The sequence below is a fragment of the Haliotis rufescens genome, unplaced genomic scaffold (assembly GCF_023055435.1).
Source record: "Haliotis rufescens isolate VD_foot unplaced genomic scaffold, xgHalRufe1.0.p SCAF_7, whole genome shotgun sequence".
Lineage (NCBI taxonomy): Eukaryota > Metazoa > Mollusca > Gastropoda > Lepetellida > Haliotidae > Haliotis > Haliotis rufescens.
This window is the reverse complement of record NW_025964361.1, coordinates 58,953,256-58,974,465: the sequence shown is the minus strand read 5'-3', so window position 1 is coordinate 58,974,465 and position 21,210 is coordinate 58,953,256. Positions and strand designations below refer to the sequence as shown.

At 42.6% G+C, this 21,210-nt stretch overlaps 1 protein-coding gene across 9 annotated transcripts in view; it reads left to right on the top strand.

Moving 5' to 3' along the window:
• Positions 1-21,210, top strand: part of LOC124147537 (beta-1,4-mannosyltransferase egh-like) — a 135,646-nt gene that overhangs the window by 100,407 nt on the left and 14,029 nt on the right. For 8 of the 9 annotated variants that reach the window (XM_046518157.2, XM_046518162.2, XM_046518159.2 and 5 more), the window contains one exon: positions 3,383-3,678. The gene's annotated coding sequence lies outside the window, so the exon portion shown is untranslated. Of the gene's footprint in view, positions 1-3,382; positions 3,679-16,636; positions 16,754-21,210 lie in introns of those variants that run through there. The other variant, XM_046518166.2, reaches the window with a different exon arrangement.

Below are 21,210 nucleotides of genomic sequence, written 5' to 3'. Positions count from 1 at the left end.
TTGCGTCCCTTGGGCAAGGCAGAAACCTATGATTGTGGGTTCAGATCCCAGTTTGCCCTGATTATGTTTCTAGGTTTGTCAGCACCATACCCGTGCTTGTGGGTTTCACCGAAGAAGTAAACGTCTGAGACGGGCTTTCCTCCCACATTAAGCTCACACGCCGTGATATGACTGGAATACTGTTAAAAGCGGCGTTATACCCAACTCACTCACTCACTCACTGCAACAAATGATGAGGTTTCCTTAATTATTGTAATGCCACAACTGGACCAGTGACCCATAAAGATCCGGGGTAGAAATATCCTCAGCAACCCATTCTTGTCGTAAAAGGCGACTATGCTTGTCAAAAGACTCAACTAACGGGATCGGGTGGTGAGACTCACTGACTTGGTTGATGCATGTCATTGTATCCCCATTGCTTAGATTGATGCTCATGGTGTCAATCACTGCATTGTCTGGTCCAGACTCGATTATTTACAAACTGCCGTCAGAGAGCTGGAATATTGCTGAGTTCTGCATTAAACAACAAACAAACAAACAAACAAACTGGACCAGTATAAATTATTAGATCACCAAACACCTTCAAAGACCTCCATCTCACCTCATTTCATATCTTATTTGGCATTCAGGCTGCTTCGGACCAGTGGTAAAATGTTCTTTGAAAGTAATAAAACAAGATCAAGAACATGCCTTAAATCCCTCACTTATTGTCAAAATCGAAATGTATTGTATAACAAGCATTAGAGTGATGAAGGCCTGAGTTGTCCCGCGGAGCAGGATGGGGGGGGGTTGGGGGTTGTGGCAAGGAGGGGAGGTCTGTCTCCTTCAACCATGTCCCTCACCCTGAGTGGTCTTTGTAAGCTGTGTAAACACACATCTCCCATTTCCATGGATCCCATCGATTCTTCAAATGAGGTGGAGAATTGTTGCATTCTTTCAGTGGTGTGCTGTCTCACTCAGCATATTTAAAAGTAAGCTCATGGCTGAAAATTAGATTTCTTTTCTTCAGGAACAGCTATATGAAGGCTGCAAAGTTTGTTTTTTGAAATGATTAAGGGGGCTCAGAGAATTGCAAAGGGATTTGTGTGGCTGTGAAGTTGAAATTTCCCAGTTATCTCCCTTGAGTGGTGGAGCAAGTTGTCATCGAACCTGAGCATCAGCTGTGGGTCTGCCTGGCCACTGACTGCAGAGAGCGCTGAAAGACGAGCTGAAGACTGACATTTAGCCTCTGCAATTGAAATATTTTAAGAAATGTATCACTTGGTATATTGTCTTTTATTGTATGATAGAAGGGTCCATGTGGTTCTTTCATGTTCAGACTCTAAACTGAAGAATACAAGACTTGAAAAACCAATTTAAACTTGCATATGGATAATGAATGGACATGAATTTTAATTAAGGGTATGTATGACAAACTGTCCCAACTGTCAACCCCCCTGTTGAATATACAGTCTCATCAATTCATTTGCCAACATCAATGTGCTTTTCCCACTTTGCAAGCATAGCACCAGCCTTACCATCAGACCCTAGAGAATTAAATTGAAAAAGGCGTCCAACTCAAGTCTAGAATGACAGCTCAGAAATTAAGGATTGTTCTGTGCTCCATTTGGATTTTTTTATTGATTTTTTATTTTGTTGATATATATGATATATGATATAAATGTCAGTCTAGCATAACACTTCCATTCTTGCTATGCTGTTACTGAGGGAGGGAGTTCTAATTTTGGTATTGCATTTTGGGACCACTCTGGAAAATAATGTAAATGAGCCCTGGGCCAGTGTTGCTTGTAGTGATTTTATGTACCGGGGTATGTCATGATTCAGTATGTATTGGATCCATGCACAGAGAACTGGAGACAGTGTGTAGGCTACCTGTTTATTAGCTGAAGATGCTGGTTCAAGTGGTGCTGTAATTACTTTCAACGTGCAATTGTCCAAAACATTGTTCTTAACATTATCATATCTAAGCCAGTTGTTTATACACAGCCTTTTCATTTGTACTTTCTGGGTTCCTTTTTTCTTCTTTTCTTTGTTGTTTAACGCACTCAGCATAATTCCCACTTTATGATGACGTTCTGTAAATAATCATGTCTGGACCACAGAATCCAGTGATTGACATGAGCATCAATCCACGCAATTGGGGTACGATGACATGCATCAACTAAGTCAACGAGACTGACCATCCGATCCCATTAGTCGCCTCTTACGACAAGCATGGGTTGCTGAAGACCTATTTTTCCCCAGATCTTCTTGCGTCTTATCATTCTAAGCCAGTTGTGCATACACATGAAGCCATTTCATTTGAACTTTCATGGTCCAGTATGGTTAGACAGTCTTCATCGTCTGATCTACTACTGTCATCTTTTGATTTTAAAAAGAAAATGATTTTCCCCTGTATTGCAACTTAATAATCTTTGACAGCTTATTCCACACATTATCTAGCCAGAAGCGATCATTTGTTGTCGACAAGTGCAAACTTTTTCCATATCTCAGAGAATATGATCACTAGCAAGCTTTCCAAATGCTTTTTGATTCTCCCGGATTGTAGAGAGGGGATAACTGAAGCTACTTCCTATGTGAACAATCTGTCATCTTTTACAAATTGTAATAAGCAAACCGAGTGCGATATATGAAGTTTGAAGTCCTGGATTATAGCATTCATTGCACCATCTGGTATTCTTGTACGCCATCAGGTCCCATGTTGCTAATTTGAATTTACTATTTGATATTTCAGTGTGCGCAAGGCGCAAGGGCGTTGCCCAAAGTGATTCCTGTATATGAATGTAAGATTATAATGGTAATATTACCTGACTGAACACAAATGGTAATATATTTAAAAACTGGTTAGTTCCGACATATGTAAAACAAATTGAGAAACAAATCAATATTTGAGTGAGTGTGGAATCAGGCCATTTAAAAGAAAACGCATCAAAAGCTAAGTCAATTGTATCCACCCAAATTTGTAGAATTCAAGGCACACAGTATTGCATGATCAAGCTGACGTTCAATAATATATCTAAAACACAATTCACAGCCATGTTTAACCAATGGGCTCAATCATGTAGCCTTAAAATTAATATGGCCATTTTCATGTTCAGGATGGATGTCAGCTTGACTTGACACAGCTGACGGTACAGCAAATGCTGTAATGACCTCTATAAACTTTGGGTCTCGCTAGTTGCCTCATTGTTTTTATGTTTCTACCCTGAATGAAACGAGTGCCACTAACACACAAAAGATGTCCCAGTGGGTGACTGATCGATGTGTTTATTTGTATGTGTGAAGTGTGAGTCATCTGGTAAGTTTGCTGCCAGGTTCTTATGCATTGATTCTGGTAAATAACACCCTGTCAACATATTGATGTATGTATGTTTGTTTTCAGATATCAAGTTGAGTAAAGCCAGTTGAGGTTGATGGAAGGCAGAGGCCTTGTAACCCCGGTAGCTACAGCATCATTCCGGTAGATACGGATTTACCCCGGTAGATACGGATTCACCCCGGTAGATACAGCTTCATCCCGGTAGATACGGATTCATCCCGGTAGATACAACTTCACCCTGGTAGATACAGCTTCACCCCGGTAGATACGGCTTCACCTACAAGATTACCTGCTTACTGGATTAAGTGTATGCTGAGTAGTGGATTATACCTGGCCGGATTATCTCCATCACCTCACAGGTAACTATCAGGATGAATAGAAGCTCTACTGGCCCCCAGTACTCATGCTTGTCTCCCTGTGGGGATTCTGCGGCGGAATAGGTCTCTTGTACCTCATAGCATACATTTCTTAATGTAGGAGACAGAGAAAATAACAGTACTCGTGATTGTCTTGCGAATGATGGGTTGGAGGGGTGTATGGGGATTATGGTGGAAAGGAGTATGGGATACCTCATGATTGTCTCCAATTGGGGATTATGGTGGGAAGGGGTATGGGGTACCTCATGCTTGTCTCCAATTATGGTCAGGGGGGTATGGGGTACCTCATGCTTGTCTCCAATTGGGGATTATGGTGGGAAGGGGTATGGGGTACCTCATGCTTGTCTCCAATTGGGGATTATGGTGAGGGGGGTATGGGGTACCTCATGCTTGTCTCCAATTGGGGATTATGGTGGGAAGGGGTATGGGGTACCTCATGCTTGTCTCCAATTGGGGATTATGGTGGGAATGGTATAGGGTACCTCATAACTTGTTTGATAGGCATTACTTAGAAGTTGGCGGATGACAAGATAGACACAATTTTATGGATAACAACTTCTTTAATACTGTAAAAAGCGACGTTTCGGTATAGATCCTTATACCGTTGTCAAGCCAGTCTTGCTTGACAACGGTATAAGGATCTATACCGAATCGTCGCTTTTTACAGTATTAAAGAAGTTGTTATCCATAAAATTGTGTCTATCTTGTAGGGTACCTCATGCTTGTCTCCAATTGGGGATTATGGTGGAAAGGGGTATGGGGTACTTCATGCTTGTCTCCATTTGGGTATTATGGTGGGAATGGTATAGGGTACCTCATGCTTGTCTCCAATTTTGGATTCTCGATGTAAAATTAAAGTCCCTTACTAAGCCTGTAACAACATCCTTGAGACCATCGTGGGCAGCATTGGTTAAATTAACCCAGCTCCTTCAAGAAATTAGAGGCGTTTCATCATGTGGATTCACTTTTTTGCCTTCATTGTCTTAGTATGAACGTGCATGCAAACACTGTACATGGAATCACATACCAGTATGGTCATGGCGTCATCCCAGTAACGATCCCAATAATGATCCTTGCATGGGCTGTCAACACCAGGCCAGTGCTCATGGATTCCATGGAAGTGTTGATGTGTACGACTTGCATTTGGCTTTCCTGCCACAAATAGCTGACCCGGCAAGATTTGACTGAAAGACTGGTACCCCCACTACACCACACTCTCTCAATGTTATCATCTATATGACCACTGTAGGGAAAGCTAGCAGCTTAATCTATTCATGAAAAATATACCCATCATAAATAAAGAGGACTCTCCAAGATTCATTTACATATTATCTTAAAATTAAAGATTTATCACAAACATTAATTATATTTTCTGCTTATTTAAATGCTTCATCTCTCATGACAACACCCTTTAGCAATTCCAACAGATATTCCACCATATCTCAGTTGAGCGTTATGTTCTGTGTGTGTGACCAGTGTCTTCCGATCACAGGTCACGATTCTTTCCATGGTGGCTTATGTTGAGGAATACACAACCAGACATTTATGGATGAAGCTTTGTGGTTTAAAGAATTCCCAGTTGTCGTCAATGAAGTTAACTTTTTGAATATTCATCAGCGAGCGAGGAAGGCCAGACTAGCTCTCAAATCGTATTATTGTCTTTCAGTAGATTTGTGGCGATAGTTGTGCCATCTGGTGGCAAGGGGTTCCTCTGCTCGCAGTCTTGGTGGTAAGCGGGAGTGGTATTGATCTCCTAATTTGATTTACAGATTCTCTTGTTTCTATTAGGCAGTAAAAATGTTTATCATCACTGGACTTGTCCATTAATCTGTCGGGTAAAAAGCCTTTTCAGTAAAAAGGAGCAAAAGTGTCTGTTCTCTTACATAAAGAGGAATAGCCACATGTTTATGCTTAAGACAAGGGGGATTATCCAACTGGCATTGGCTTGTAGGCTGAACTATTACCTAAAGTATGTACAGTATGTAGGAATGGCAAGTTACATTCATATCTATTTTTTTTTGTGAATGTTATTATGCAATTTGCAATTGTTGGGAAATGTGAATTGGTTGATTAATATAGTTGCCGAATGTAGATAGCCACAGAGGAAGACTTCTTGTGTCATCATACCCAACAACATTGAGGCTCCAATCTCTGTAAACTCATTGTAAAGGGGACTTGAATAGGTCGCTCGGCACCCCATTGCTGCTTGTAACAGGTGGCCAAAATGGAATGGGTCTGGTCAGGCTCATTAACTGTGTTGTTGTTGCGCGTTGGGTGCCGATACACAAAACAACCTTAGCGCAACGACTGTTGTATGTCTATGTTAAGGTTTGGAAGCTACAACCACCTTAGTGCTACGATCACTTTGTACAATGGCACACTTGTTTGCCTTGCCAAGGCTGCTGTGATGTAGCAAGGATATTGCTGCCCGTAACATCAACTCACTTCTCTCTCTTTCCCCTTATGCAATGCCATCAGCCTCTCCGCCCATTTCTGGTGAACCCCGCTGTGATATTGCTGGAATATTGCTAAAAGCGCCGTAAAACCATACTCTCTCTCTCTCTCTCTCTCTCTCTCTCTCTCTCACTCTCTCTCACTCACTCACTCACTCACTCACTCACTCACTCACTCACTCACTCACTCACTCACTCACTCACTCACTCTCACTCACTCACTCACTCACTCACTCACTCAGCAGCCTTCCAGGGGAACAGTTTAACATGGCAGAACACCTTGATATTCTCGAGACAGTATTGGAATCTTCCTAATCTGGTTTTGGTGTAAGAGCCTGCAAGTTGATCACATTTGTGTCCCTTAGCTATGCAAGGATCCAATGATTGTGTGTCAACTCACAGATTCAGCCCAGTGGTGATCCCAATGGTCTGTGAACACGTTACCCATGCCTGTTGGGTTTTTCGAAAGTGGTCAACCTGTCACTCATTCCACATTATTTTGTTTTATTTTTTGTTGTTTAACGCCGCATTCAGCAATATTTCATCCTTTTGACGGTGATATGATGACATGCATCAACCAAGTCATTGACCCTGACCACCTGATCCCGTTAGTTGCCTCTAACAACAAACATATTCACCTTTTACTGCAAGCATGGGTTGCTGAGGAACTATTTTACCCCGGATCTTCATAGATCTCTTTCCACAATAAGTTGAAATGCCCTGACCAAACTGAAGCACAGCGGCAATAACCTCAAGTCACTCACTCACTCACACACACTCACTCACTCACTCACTCACTCACTCACTCACTCACTCACTCACCTTGTTTTATGATGTAAGCAGCAAGGATCTGCTGGCATTTAATCAGGATCAGGAGAAAGTCCAGTCACATTCAGCAGTGACTAGGCAGCATTCAATACATTCCCAGATTCCATTTGCTTTGTATTCTCAGGAGGCTGAAGGGTTTAAATGTCAAAAAGAGTCCTGAATGCTTTCTTGGGATTAGAGAGTGTCCCAATGTATTATGTGCTGCTGATGTGTGCGGTAAACTTGGGCATCTCAGGTTTTATGACATGGCTTCAGGAACTTCCATTTCTCACCCAGCCATGCTTTACCAGGTAATGGGGCTTATCCCTCTTCAGGAGAATTCTGTCTCAAATATCAGCTGAATAGAAATGGAGAGATTCAGTTGTCAACCAAGCAGTTAAATTTGAAATGATGAATTTGAATGGCCATTTTGTATAAATAATGAATGGCTATTGTTAGTTGATATGCTATTGTGTGACCCATGTTTAGCAAGTTGTTTCTTCCCAATAATTTTCCATGGGTTGAGAAGGCATTTGTGTGTTTGGCAGTGATAGTTTGGGGAGGAGGGGTGGTAGGTTTTCTGCTGTTGTGTTCAATCTAGGCTTCGTCCAATAATGGTTGTGGCAAGGTCCCCTTGCTTTTAGTCCGAGTGTTAAGTTTTGCCAAGGCAGTGGAATCCACAGTTTATGATGTGGCCTCGTTGCCTTGCACAGTAGTGGTTGAGTGAATGTTGTTTGATGCGTAGTGCCATGGCAACCTGGATTTTGGTCGATTGCAAGATTCGCAAAGCATGTGTACTGTCAGCTTAGCGACAAAAGATATTTTTCAAATCTTTTCACATTTTTAATGCAGGTGCTCATGTAATTTGATGCACTTCCGTAAGAAAGACCCGTTTTATTACAATATTGATATTGATTATCGATCAGATTGTCTTCACTGGGCGCCGCCATTTTGTTCATCACTGGTACCGGCAGGGGTGTAGACTAGTGGTGAAAGCCATTTTAGCCATAATGGCAAGATCAGTCTGATGTTTGATGTGTGAAGCCCATTTCTATTGTCCCCCACCCTGATATTGCTTGAATGTTGCTAAGAGTGGCGTAAAACAATACTCACTCACTCATCACTGGTACCAAGGTCCTGAGGTCTGTGTATTCAGAAAGGATGGGGAAAAACTCCATTTAGCAGCCACTGAATCCATTCCAAACATTCAATGTGGGGCAAGAAGTCAATGCATAATTGACATGCTGGGTGTTACTCCCATCATTGTTGTCATGTGAACGGACATTTCTTTCAATGTATGGTCTGGTGCTATCTAGGCTTTCTAGGTTTCCAGTTTGGGATGGCAATGAAAATAACATTGGATAATCCATAGTGTGCAATACAGGTAAAAAAATAGCAGGGTTAGACACAGCTAAAGGTCTGATAATTCCAGTCTCATGACAGTGTGGGATTATAAGCTATGATACATAAAACCACCAGGTGAAAGAGCTATGGAGAAGTTGGATGTTTGTTTGTTGTTTAACGCCGCACTCAGCAATATTCCAGCTATTTGACGGCGGTCTGTACATAATTGAGTCTGGACCAGACAATCCAGTGATTGACATGACAAACATCCCACGTAATTGGGATATGATGACATGTATCAACCAAGTCAGCGAGTCTGACCACCCGATCCTGTCAGTTGCCTCTTACTAGTTGGATTAGCTTATCTTGTCTAGGGATAGTGATCAGTGTCCCAGGATATACAGTTACTGGGCAAGTGAAAAGTAACTATGTACTTAGTGAATGTCAATGGAGACGTTCATGCTGTGAACAACCCCCATCAGCGGCCTCCAAGTATAGGAATCTCACACTCAACATATCCTTGTAATAGACATTATAAGCAGAATCCTGTTTAGGCGTCATTATGTGGATATTTCTTCAATAGTCATAAAATACCTAAATTTGCTTTTTAGTATTGCTGAGGAAAAAAGGCTGAAATAGTTATGTCCACTGGACATGTTTATGTTCATAGACACTATTATTTAAAATGCATATTTCAATTGAGATGATAAGAGTGAAGTCCACAGTTGTCATGAATAATTACTAACTGGTTGACCCAGGATTTCAGCCCTAAATTCATCCATAAATTTATTCTATAGGTATTCTTGGGGGTATTCTTGGGGGAAGTGCATCATCCCCACTGTCTCTCTCAACCCATTACAGTCTATAATCTCCTCAAACAACAATGTCCAATTAATATATACAAAAAACATGCTTCTGTTTAAGTCCAATATTGTTATATGTTTCGGAAACAAATTTCCTGTGCACATTTGCATCATATCCGATACAAGCTCCAATACAGCTGTAATGTGGTAACCATAGTTACACGATACAAATGCTCTGATTGGCTGGCATTTCAAGAAGTGGTAATTCTATCTTTTCCAAGATTGAGGTTCCAGGAGGCAAAGTGCCATTGATTGTAAGCCTGATTGTTTTCATTGACAACAGAAAGCTCTTACAGTTTCTAATTTTCTCTTTCTGGTTTTAATGAGGTTTTTTCGCCAAGTGAATCATGCTTGTATCATTCATATTTTTATTCAACAGATTTGTGATTTTGCTGGTCGGTTTTAGTTTGCGTTGATTCATGACCCAGTTTTTCCTCCATTATTTAATTGAATGACCATTACTCTAGGCAAACTGTGAAAGGAGTGGCTAATTTATTGCTTCAGATTGTTTGGTGTCAAATTTCAAAGCTTGAAACATTATATTTATTCCTTTTTCACCTGATGCATTACAGTGGCATCAGAGCAAGAACTTATCAAATAGTTTTGCAACACATCAACAAAATGTTCAATGAATCATCACAAATTGAGCGATACAGACACTGTGTTTTGTCTGCGTGGGTTGTGTGCTCCTGTCTGCTCAGGTTATTCATCTCGGATCCAGTGTCAGTGAGTTTGAAGAAGGGGACTACATACTGTGCAGTTGACTTGACATTGTTAGTACTTCACTGGTATGTACATACTGTGTTCCTTCATGACTCGTGAATACATACGCCAGCTTTGCGCCGTAGTCGCGCAGATTAACCGATGAATCAAGCCGCAGCCTGAGAAAGGGAAACAGTCTAGTGCTCAGACCAATGAGCACTCAGACTACAGCAGCAAAATGTCTCATGCCTTGTGGCATGTGCTCTTTGATACTCATGATGTCAGTCACCGGTTTGTCTGGTCCAGACTTGATTATTTAATGGCCGCTGTCATATAGCTGAAATATTGCTGAGTGCAACATGAAATAAAACAAACACTCAAATTGAGAAATAAATTTTGCTCTACCCCTTGTGTAGTGTAATCAAGTATAGTTTTGCCCCAAACTATTATAGTTATGACCTGTGATGTAAATTGAAAATCCTCAAACTGGGCTAACTGACGGGCTCTTACACTGAACTGCCTGCACCTTTATGTTAAAGACTTCATGACTTTATATTGAGGATGATTTTTGTTTTTTGTTTAACACCGCGCTTAGCAATATTCCAGCTATATGATGGTAGTCAGTAAATAATCAAGTGTGGACCAGACAATCCAGTGATTGACATCATGAACATTGATCCATTCAATTGGGATACGATGACATGCATCAGCCAAGTCAACCAAACCGACACACTCTAACAGAGAGTCAGTAAAATCTCCTGCATCTAATGTTAGTCTGATGCACAATTCAATAATATGAGAAATATGTAATTCAGTGCTGCAAATCATATCCCCAGTTTTTCACCTACAACTATCAACAAGTTGCATTATGGTGTTTGCCTCAAATATCATGGCTTTTTCCTTGAGCGGAAAGATTTGTTAGGATTAGATTGGTGACTCCCTGTCTGCCCACTGCTTTAACACAGTTGCTGGTATTACCATTCTGATCACAATCAATAATTTACAGCCTTCAATTGGTCGGTAATTAAAACAGAAGCAGATGTAGCACGGAGGAGGATTGTATTTGCTGGAGAGTTTAGTACCAGCTCATCCAGTGGCCAGTGTTCAGCAAACTCTTCAAAGGTTCAGCAGACTTACCCAGTGTTCAACAGACTCACCCAGTGTTCAGCAGACTCACCCAGTGTTCAGCAGCCTGATGCTGTTTCTCAGAAAGGCAAACATTTGGCCCTGACTGTCATTGAGCCCTGTCACAATTCCAGTTCTGGTTGAGCACTGGGAGGTGTTTTGTGTCTCTGAGGAACTGGTACTGTGTGACATCAGTGTTGGTTTCAGTATGGTGTGTGGTAGTGCTCACTGCGTCATGCAGATTTGATGCACACAGACTCAAGTTACTAGTGCAATTCTGGATCTTACCTCAAATCTGATTATATTACATAAACCGCTAGTCTGGATTGAAGTGTGGACTGGACTGCATCTATGGTGCCTACTTCTGCAGCTTGTTTGATGCAGTTCAGATTCTTTGGAACAGAATGAAATAACAATAGACTCAAGCTTGTTCGGGTAGGCAAATACATGATGCATTTATCTGCTGAAGTTTATATAAACTCATTGTGGACACACTATCGATGTTGAATGGTCATGAGCAAGCACAAGGTTTGAATCCCATGTGGGTCCATGAGTGTCAACCAAAGTTTCAGTAAGTTAAACCTGACATGTAATATTGGCCAGGTGCAAATGTAACCAGGTAACAGATCATGCTTCTGTATGGACAGCCACCGGACATATCACAATTGTTTGGAATGAGTCAGATACATGAGTTAATATTTTGTCTCATGATTATTTTGCTATGCTTTTCTAAACGTTTAGGATATACTGATAATATACAGGGAGTATATGTGGTCCTACGGCACATTGTGTTGACCCTTTGTTCCAAGTTTCACTGTGCAGAGTTGTGTCCCTTCCCTAAAGGTCTATCAAGCTCCTTCCGAGCGTGTGACTCCTTCGGTACACTCTCAGTATTTTGCTGACATCAGTTTGGGAGCAGCCATTACAAGAATCTTGAAATTTGCTCATTAACTCCAAATGTAGTAATGTTCATACTTTTGTTTTTCTTTGGGAATGCCATTATAGTGAATTTTGAAAAAAAGTTTATGACTGACCATATTTCCCAGATGAATTTACCTTTTTGTTTGTTTGATCAGATTGGTTCAAGATTGCAGACAAACGGAAATTAACCCAGCTTCCCCCTTACATTCTTACTATACCAATTACATGATAGTTGAAATGAAATAGAATTTAAATTGACCAACAAAGAAAATAATTTAGCTGGGGTAAGAGTATTCGGCATCACGACAGTCCTCACTTGTTTGTAAACATAATGGTCATTCGGGGGTGAGTTCAACTCCAAGCATGGTTGTAGCCACCTATCACAGTGGGGAGCTTTCACTGGTGGCAGCGATAGTATAGAGAGCTCCACAAACAGGCTATCACTGTGAGGAGGTTGCAGGTCTATGACTCATTGTCCAGAGTTGTGTCCCTTGGCTTCAGCACATCTCACTGTGTGCAGGGCTGACCTATGGTTCAGAGTTGTGCCTGCCAGGGCTGCTTGTTGTCCTGATGTCCAAGATTGATGATGAACATGAGATTGGGTACGAGCACCATCATGCATACCTGTGTGGCACCACCGCCATCAACAGACAACCTGCATCACACAACCGACTGAACCATCACATGACACTAATACTTGAAGAGTGGTGTTATCGCCCGCATCACTCATCTCATTCCAGACTGGACTGTCTTTAATGACTCCATGCCTGAAAGGGAATAATTGACATGAATGTTTGTCCTATCATCTTTCATGTGATGCTTCAAGTGTAAAAGGAATGTGATATTTGTCTCCCAAATTTCATACACTATAGGAAAGAAACATACCATTGCTACTCATTTTCAAACTGATATTGAAACAATTTCAGCTCTCTGGACCTAATTGATACACAAACAACTTACACTTTTCTTGCCCAATTCTGTAAATATTTTGAAGTGGAGCTGGTTCTTTCATCATCCCTAACTCGCTGTCCGCCAGCTTATCCTGCAAGTAGATCTGATTTAGGCCGGTTCCACTACTGTAATCACAAAGGATGGTGGAGTCTTTGATGTCAGTGTGGCTGCCCTCAGTTGGCCATCATTAGGTGACACGGGAAGCTGCCTTGTGGCAGACGAGGACATGGGCTTGTAATTGCCCCCTGAGCAGTCAGGATATTTTCCCCAGTTCAGATTAGATTTTATAGGTGACATTAGTTTGGAAGCTGGCCTGTATCATTTTAAATTTTAAATTTGCCCAATCTTGAAGTATGTTCAGCAATATAGTGAGTGAGTGAGTGAGTATGGTTTCACGCCGTTTTTAGCAATATTCAAGCACTAGCATGGCACACATTGTACCCATGTCGGGAATCAAACCCGGGTCTTCGGCGTGACGAGCGAACACTTTAACCATTAGGCTACCCGACCGCCCCCTTTCAGCAATATAACATCCTCACCAAATGCTTTGCATCCCCTTTCCCAAATAGGATATGAACTGAAGTTTTTTTTTCTTGTCAATGTTTTTACTTCATGTCCCTTAAATATACACTTTGTATGGTGCATTTGCAATATACAGTGCGACCTGATTAAACTGGACAGTATAATTCTCAGGGACATTATCCAGATTAACAAGTTTCCTGTTTAAGGGATATTAGGTATTGAGTCATAGCAATTTGAATACTGTTTATATATATATATGTATAGAGAAGGCAGGATGTGTAGATTAACAATTTCACTCTCTTTGGAAAATGCAGGTATGCTGAGAAATATAGTTCTACGACCAAACCCAATCTACCCGGTAAATAATAGGTGGTTGTATCACCATTTGGTAGTGATTAATAGATATGGCCTGTGTGGCTTTTCCATCATGAAGACCTGATGTGATATACATTTGTGGTATATAAAGATGGTGCTATCAGGTATGGACATCCTTGCTATCTTGTCTTGAGACTCACCATGGCTGGAGGGTTGATATTTATGTATCATTATCTGAACTAGACATCAGTCTTAAAATATATACATCTATCAAGAATATAACTTCAGCATAGGGAAGATAATTTTGGATGAAAAATATTTTCACTGCTAAAGGTCGTAGCCAGGCATATAATGTGGGAGGAGATTTTTTTTTATATTTACACCAGTTATGCATGTATCATTCTTCTCAGTCATTCGCAGCCTAGCTTACGTACACAATCTACTAATGTATCATAATCTGTTTGAGGTTTGGATCAGTCAAACAATGCACAGATTGAAAAATGACATAATGACTGGTAGCAACATTTCTCTATATCCAGCTTGTGTATAGGCATTTGTGTTGTATCACATCCCTAAAGTGGGCCTATCATCACCTCTATATCCAGCCTGTGTGTGTACATGGGGATATATGTTGTATCACATACCTGCCCTATCATCACCTCTATATCCAGCCTGTGTGTGTACATGGGGATATATGTTGTATCACATACCTGCCCTATCATCACCTCTATATCCAGCCTGTGTGTGTACATGGGGATATATGTTGTATCACATACCTGCCCTATCATCATCACCTCTATATCCAGCCTGTGTGTACATGGGGATACATGTTGTATCACATACCTGCCCTATCATCATCACCTCTATATCCAGCCTGTGTGTGTATATGGGGATACATGTTGTATCACATACCTGCCCTATCATCACCTCTATATCCAGCCTGTGTGTGTACATGGGGATATATGTTGTATCACATACCTGCCCTATCATCATCACCTCTATATCCAGCCTGTGTGTACATGGGGATACATGTTTTATCACATACCTGCCCTATCATCATCACCTCTATATCCAGCCTGTGTGTACATGGGGATACATGTTGTATCACATACCTGCCCTATCATCATCACCTCTATATCCAGCCTGTGTGTACATGGGGATACATGTTGTATCACATACCTGCCCTATCATCACCTCTATATCCAGCCTGTGTGTACATGGGGATATATGTTGTATCACATACCTGCCCTATCATCATCACCTCTATATCCAGCCTGTGTGTACATGGGGATATATGTTGTATCACATACCTGCCCTATCATCACCTCTATATCCAGCCTGTGTGTACATGGGGATATATGTTGTATCACATACCTGCCCTATCATCATCACCTCTATATCCAGCCTGTGTGTACATGGGGATATATGTTGTATCACATACCTGCCCTATCATCACCTCTATATCCAGCCTGTGTGTACATGGGGATACATGTTGTATCACATACCTGCCCTATCATCACCTCTATATCCAGCCTGTGTGTACATGGGGATATATGTTGTATCACATACCTGCCCTATCATCATCACCTCTATATCCAGCCTGTGTGTACATGGGGATATATGTTGTATCACATACCTGCCCTATCATCACCTCTATATCCAGCCTGTGTGTACATGGGGATACATGTTGTATCACATACCTGCCCTATCATCACCTCTATATCCAGCCTGTGTGTACATGGGGATATATGTTGTATCACATACCTGCCCTATCATCATCACCTCTATATCCAGCCTGTGTGTACATGGGGATACATGTTGTATCACATACCTGCCCTATCATCACCTCTATATCCAGCCTGTGTGTACATGGGGATATATGTTGTATCACATACCTGCCCTATTATCATGACCTCTTTGTTCAATCCATGCAAAGTAAGGGGAATGTTTATGATTATGTCTCAATAATTTATGATATGATGATGGCTGGAAAAGAAGGGAAAGAAATTGTCTGGAAAATTGTTCTGCATTCATGGCAAGTCGGCATATTGTCAGTCACTTGACACATTCTTACAACATTGTATGATGTAATAAAGCTGGGTTCCATGTTGGATATGCTTTAGAAAGATAAGCAGCATTTGGACGGGAGAAATATTTGATGGTGTTTTGGCCGAAACTCTAAGGTATGTCCTACACATGGCTACATTTACCTCAGTTGTGTGCGTGTCAAATGTGACACAACAAGTTATTTCCCATTCAGCGTAATACAGGATTTATGCATTCGTACTCGACAGGATTGAAATCGAGGTCAGTTGTTTACACCTGTGCAGTACATATATTTATTCATATGTTTCATACTTTGTAACATTGTCATGTTCATGTCCATGGAAACAATTCTTATTATTGTTTGGTGTTTAATGATATTTTTTGTCAAAAGTGAGGATCTGGCAGAGATTTATCTTATATTTATTTATCAACAAATTCCTGTTCTTCCTTTTTAGTGAAGTCAAAATATATCTTGATTGATGTATGTGTGCTATATTTATTGTTGCAGAATATGCTGACTCAGTAAAGAAATAATTCATCCTTCAAATGGCATTTTATTTGTTTTAGTTCAGAATCTCGGCAGACATTTCTTTTCTGGGCATGTACTTTGGAGTCTTAACATGGTTAAAAATCATGACCATTGCCCCGAAAACAAGTTAGGAACAATAAATATTATGATTTCAAAGAAGCGAATCATCTGGAAGTTTGATGCTTAGATGTGAAGATACCATCTCTCTCTCTCTCTCTCTCTCTCTCTCTCTCTCTCTCTCTCTCTCTCTCTACACACTCCTTGCAGTATTATCACAGGAAGAACAAGCCCATGTGATGAGGTAGGTAGAGGTCAAAGGTTGAGCAGGGGTTGGGGTCAAAGGTTAGTGGGTTGAGTGAGTAACAAACAAAATTCGACTTCCTTGATCAGTGGGATGGGGGGTGTCTCCGGCAGGGAATGTATAGTTGTAGTTTCAAGCTTGTTGGTAGGTTGTCGAGGACGTATGATCACACAAAGAGGTGAGATGTGTTTTTGTCAAGTTCAGATAACATTGATAACTGATAATTAATGATAATTGATTAGCCAAGTAAGGCTTGTAAGGCTCCTATTGCTCTTGTCCTGTTGACAGAAAAGGAATCTGCTCTGTCTCAGTTGATTGGCAAACCAATTACTGTTGTGTCAAATGTTGGAGTACATATTCATGAGCTGTTGTTAATTTCTATCAGTGGAGCTAAGATTTGAAGTGAGAATTTTGGAATCTCACTCCCTTATTTCTATTCCTTGCTGTTTTCAGCATATATGATTTGATACATTCATTTGATTATGAAAGGAACAGGGAAACATGAGAGTATATCAAATGCCGCATCCTTAATCACTGGGATATATTTAGAAGGTATTCAACAGATGTGTTGGCTAAATTCTAAGTCTCTTTTTGTCTGCTACACCAACATCAGTTCATAAAAAACAACTACTTAAGCTAGATACATTGTTGCCAGGGAAGATCCTCAGCTGTGTTACTTTTCATTGTGCTTGTGGATTTTTGTGGAACATCGCTTATTGACAAGGAAAAGCGGCAGAGGGTGATATATTTGCTTTAGAGAAAAAGCACATCCCCCTGATTCGATGATGTACTGGATGTTTGATATACAGACACACCTAAGTGAGTCCTCAACAGGGCCACAGCATTGTTGACACTTGAAACTTAAGTGACTGTGCTGAAGATGTGCAAGAAGATTCCTGTAACATCCATCATAATTTGATGACAATTTGTTAACCCAGTTGTATGTGAAGGGTTTGATATTACTTGTCATACAGTGGGGCCCAGGTTAGAATAGGTCCCCAGCACACTACTGCCTGTCCTACAGTGGACCCAGGTTAGAATAGATCCCCAGCACCCTATTACTTGTCATACAGTGGGGCCCCAGGTTAGAATAAGTCCCCAGCACGCTATTGCCTGTCATACAGTGGGCCCAGGTTAGAATAGGTCCCCAGCACCCTATTGCCTGTCATACAGTGGGCCCAGGTTAGAATAGGTCCCCAGCACCCTATTACTTGTCATACAGTGGGGCCCCAGGTTAGAATAAGTCCCCAGCACGCTATTGCCTGTCCTACAGTGGGCCCAGGTTAGAATAGATCCCCAGCACCCTATTACTTGTCATACAGTGGGGCCCCAGGTTAGAATAAGTCCCCAGCACGCTATTGCCTGTCATACAGTGGGCCCAGGTTAGAATAGGTCCCCAGCACCCTATTGCCTGTCATACAGTGGGCCCAGGTTAGAATAGGTCCCCAGCACCCTACTGCCTGTCATACAGTGGGGCCCCAGGTTAGAATAGGTCCCCAGGTTAGAATAGATCCCCAGCACGCTATTGCCTGTCATACAGTGGGCCCAGGTTAGAATAGATCCCCAGCACCCTATTACTTGTCATACAGTGGGGACCCAGGTTAGAATAGGTCCCCAGCACCCTATTGCCTGTCATACAGTGGGCCCATGTTAGAATAGATCCCCAGCACCCTATTGCCTGTCATACAGTGGGCCCATGTTAGAATAGGTCCCCAGCACCCTACTGCCTGTCATACAGTGTGGCCCCAGGTTAGAATAGGTCCCAAGCACCCTACTGCCTGTCATACAGTTGGCCCAGGTTAGAATAGGTCCCCAGCACCCTACTGCCTGTCATACAGTTGGCCCAGGTAAGAATAGGTCCCCAGCACCCTACTGCCTGTCATACAGTGGGCCCATGTTAGAATAGGTCCCCAGCACCCTTTTGCCTGTCATACAGTGGGGCCCCAGGTTAGAATAGGTCCCCAGCACCCTATTACTTGTCATACAGTGGGGCCCCAGGTTAGAATAGGTCCCCAGCACCCTGCTGCCTGTCATACAGTGGGCCCAGGTTAGAATAGTTCCCAGGCACCCTATTGCCTGTCATACAGTGGGCCCAGGTTAGAATAGTTCCCCAGCACCCTATTGCCTGTCATACAGTGGGGCCCCAGGTTAGAATAGGTCCCCAGCACTCTATTGCCTGTCATACAGTGGGCCCATGTTAGAATAGGTCCCAGCACCCTATTGCTTGTCATACAGTGAGCCCATGTTAGAAAAGGTCCCCAGCACCCTATTGCCTGTCATACAGTGGTTCCCCAGGTTAGAATAGTTCCCCAGCACCCTATAACTTGTCATACAGTGGGCCCATGTTAGAAAAGGTCCCCAGCACCCTATTGCCTGTCATACAGTGGGGCCCCAGGTTAGAATAGGTCCCCGGCACCCTATTGCCTGTCATACAGTGGGGCCCCAGGTTAGAATAGGTCCCCAACACCCTATTGCTTGTCATACAGTGGGGCCCCAGGTTAGAATAAGTCCCCAGCACGCTATTGCCTGTCATACAGTGGGCCCAGGTTAGAATAGGTCCCCAGCGCCCTATTACTTGTCATACAGTGGGGCCCCAGGTTAGAATAGATCCCCAGCATCCTATTGCTTGTCATACAGTGGGGCCCAGGTTAGAATAGGTCCCCAGCACCCTATTACTTGTCATACAGTGGGCCGCTGTTAGAATAGTTCCCAACATCCTATTGCTTGTCATACAGTGGGCCCAGGTTAGAATAGATCCCCAGCACCCTATTACTTGTCATACAGTGGGCCGATGTTAGAATAGGTCCCCAGCACCCTATTGCTTGTCATACAGTGGGCTGATGTTAGAATAGGTCCCCAGCACCCTATTGCTTGTCATACAGTGGGGGCCCCAGGTTAGAATAGGTCCCCAGCACTCTATTGCTTGTCGTACAGTGGGGCCCCAGGTTAGAATAGTTCCCCAGCACTCTATTGCTTGTCATACAGTGGGGCCCCAGGTTAGAATAGTTCCCCAGCACTCTATTGCCTGTTATACAGTGGGCCCAGGTTAGAATAGGTCCCCAGCACCCTATTGCTTGTCATACAGTGGGGCCCCAGGTTAGAATAGATCCCCAGCACCCTACTGCCTGTCATACAGTGGGGCCCCAGGTTAGAATAGGTCCCCAGCACTCTATTGCTTGTCATACAGTGGGGCCCCAGGTTAGAATAGGTCCCCAGCACTCTATTGCTTGTCATACAGTGGGGCCCCAGGTTAGAATAGGTCCCCAGCACCCTACTACCTGTCTTACAGTGGGCCCCAGGTTAGAATAGATCCCCAGCACGCTATTGCCTGTCATACAGTGGGCCCAGGTTAGAATAGGTCCCCAGGCACCCTATTGCCTGTCATACAGTGGGGCCCCAGGTTAGAATAGGTCCCCAGCACCCTATTGCTTGTCATACAGTGGGGCCCCAGGTTAGAATAGGTCCCCAGCACCCGACTGCCTGTCATACAGTGGGCCCAGGTTAGAATAGATCCCCAGCACCCTATTGCTTGTCATACAGTGGGGCCCCAGGTTAGAATAGATCCCAAGCACCCTACTGCCTGTCATACAGTGGGGCCCCAGGTTAGAATAGATCCCCAGCACCCTATTGCTTGTCATACAGTGGGGCCCCAGGTTAGAATAGGTCCCCAGCACTCTATTGCTTGTCATACAGTGGGGCCCCAGGTTAGAATAGGTCCCCAGCTCCCTACTGCCTGTCATACAGTGGGCCCAGGTTAGAATATGTCCCCAGCACCCTATTGCTTGTCATACAGTGGGGCCCCAGGTTAGAATAGATCCCCAGCACCCTACTGCCTGTCATACAGTGGCCCCAGGTTAGAATAGATCCCCAGCACGCTATTGCCTGTCATACAGTGGGCCCAGGTTAGAATAGATCCCCAGCACGCTATTGCCTGTCATACAGTGGGCCCAGGTTAGAATAGGTCCCCAGCACCCTATTACTTGTCATACAGTGGGGCCCCAGGTTAGAATAGGTCCCAGCACTCTATTGCCTGTCATACAGTGGGGCCCCAGGTTAGAATAGGTCCCCAGCACTCTATTGCTTGTCACGAGAGATGACTAAATTGTATCTCCCCAGGCTCCGTGAGTTGGTTGAGTGCATGTCAGCATTCCCAGTGACATGGGACATTTCTTATCATCAACTGGTTTGTCTGTCCTGGACTCAATTATTTGCTTGCATCCATGATACAGAGGAAATAATGCTGACTGTCATGTTAATAACAAATAATGATAAACTGCAACAATTTGAAACATTCTGCTGTCCGTGTGGCCGCTAAGTCACAAATTATTGTTAACATCTGAGCATCAATTGAAGGGTTATCAATTGGGTTTCTTGTACAACTTGTGTTAGTGGAACAATTGGTATGAGATCAGCTAATCCTTGGAGGTCAGCAGTGTTCGATGTAAGACGAGGTCGGGGTCAGACGGGTTTAGCTTCCCCTAATCATCCAGGTGTATTTGTAGATCGGAACACCATGGAAGCAATTAGTGATAGTGAATAAATCATGGACACCATTGATAAACATCCGAAATGTTGGATAACTATTTGTGATAAACATCCGAACTGTTGGATAACTATTTGTGATAAACATCCGAA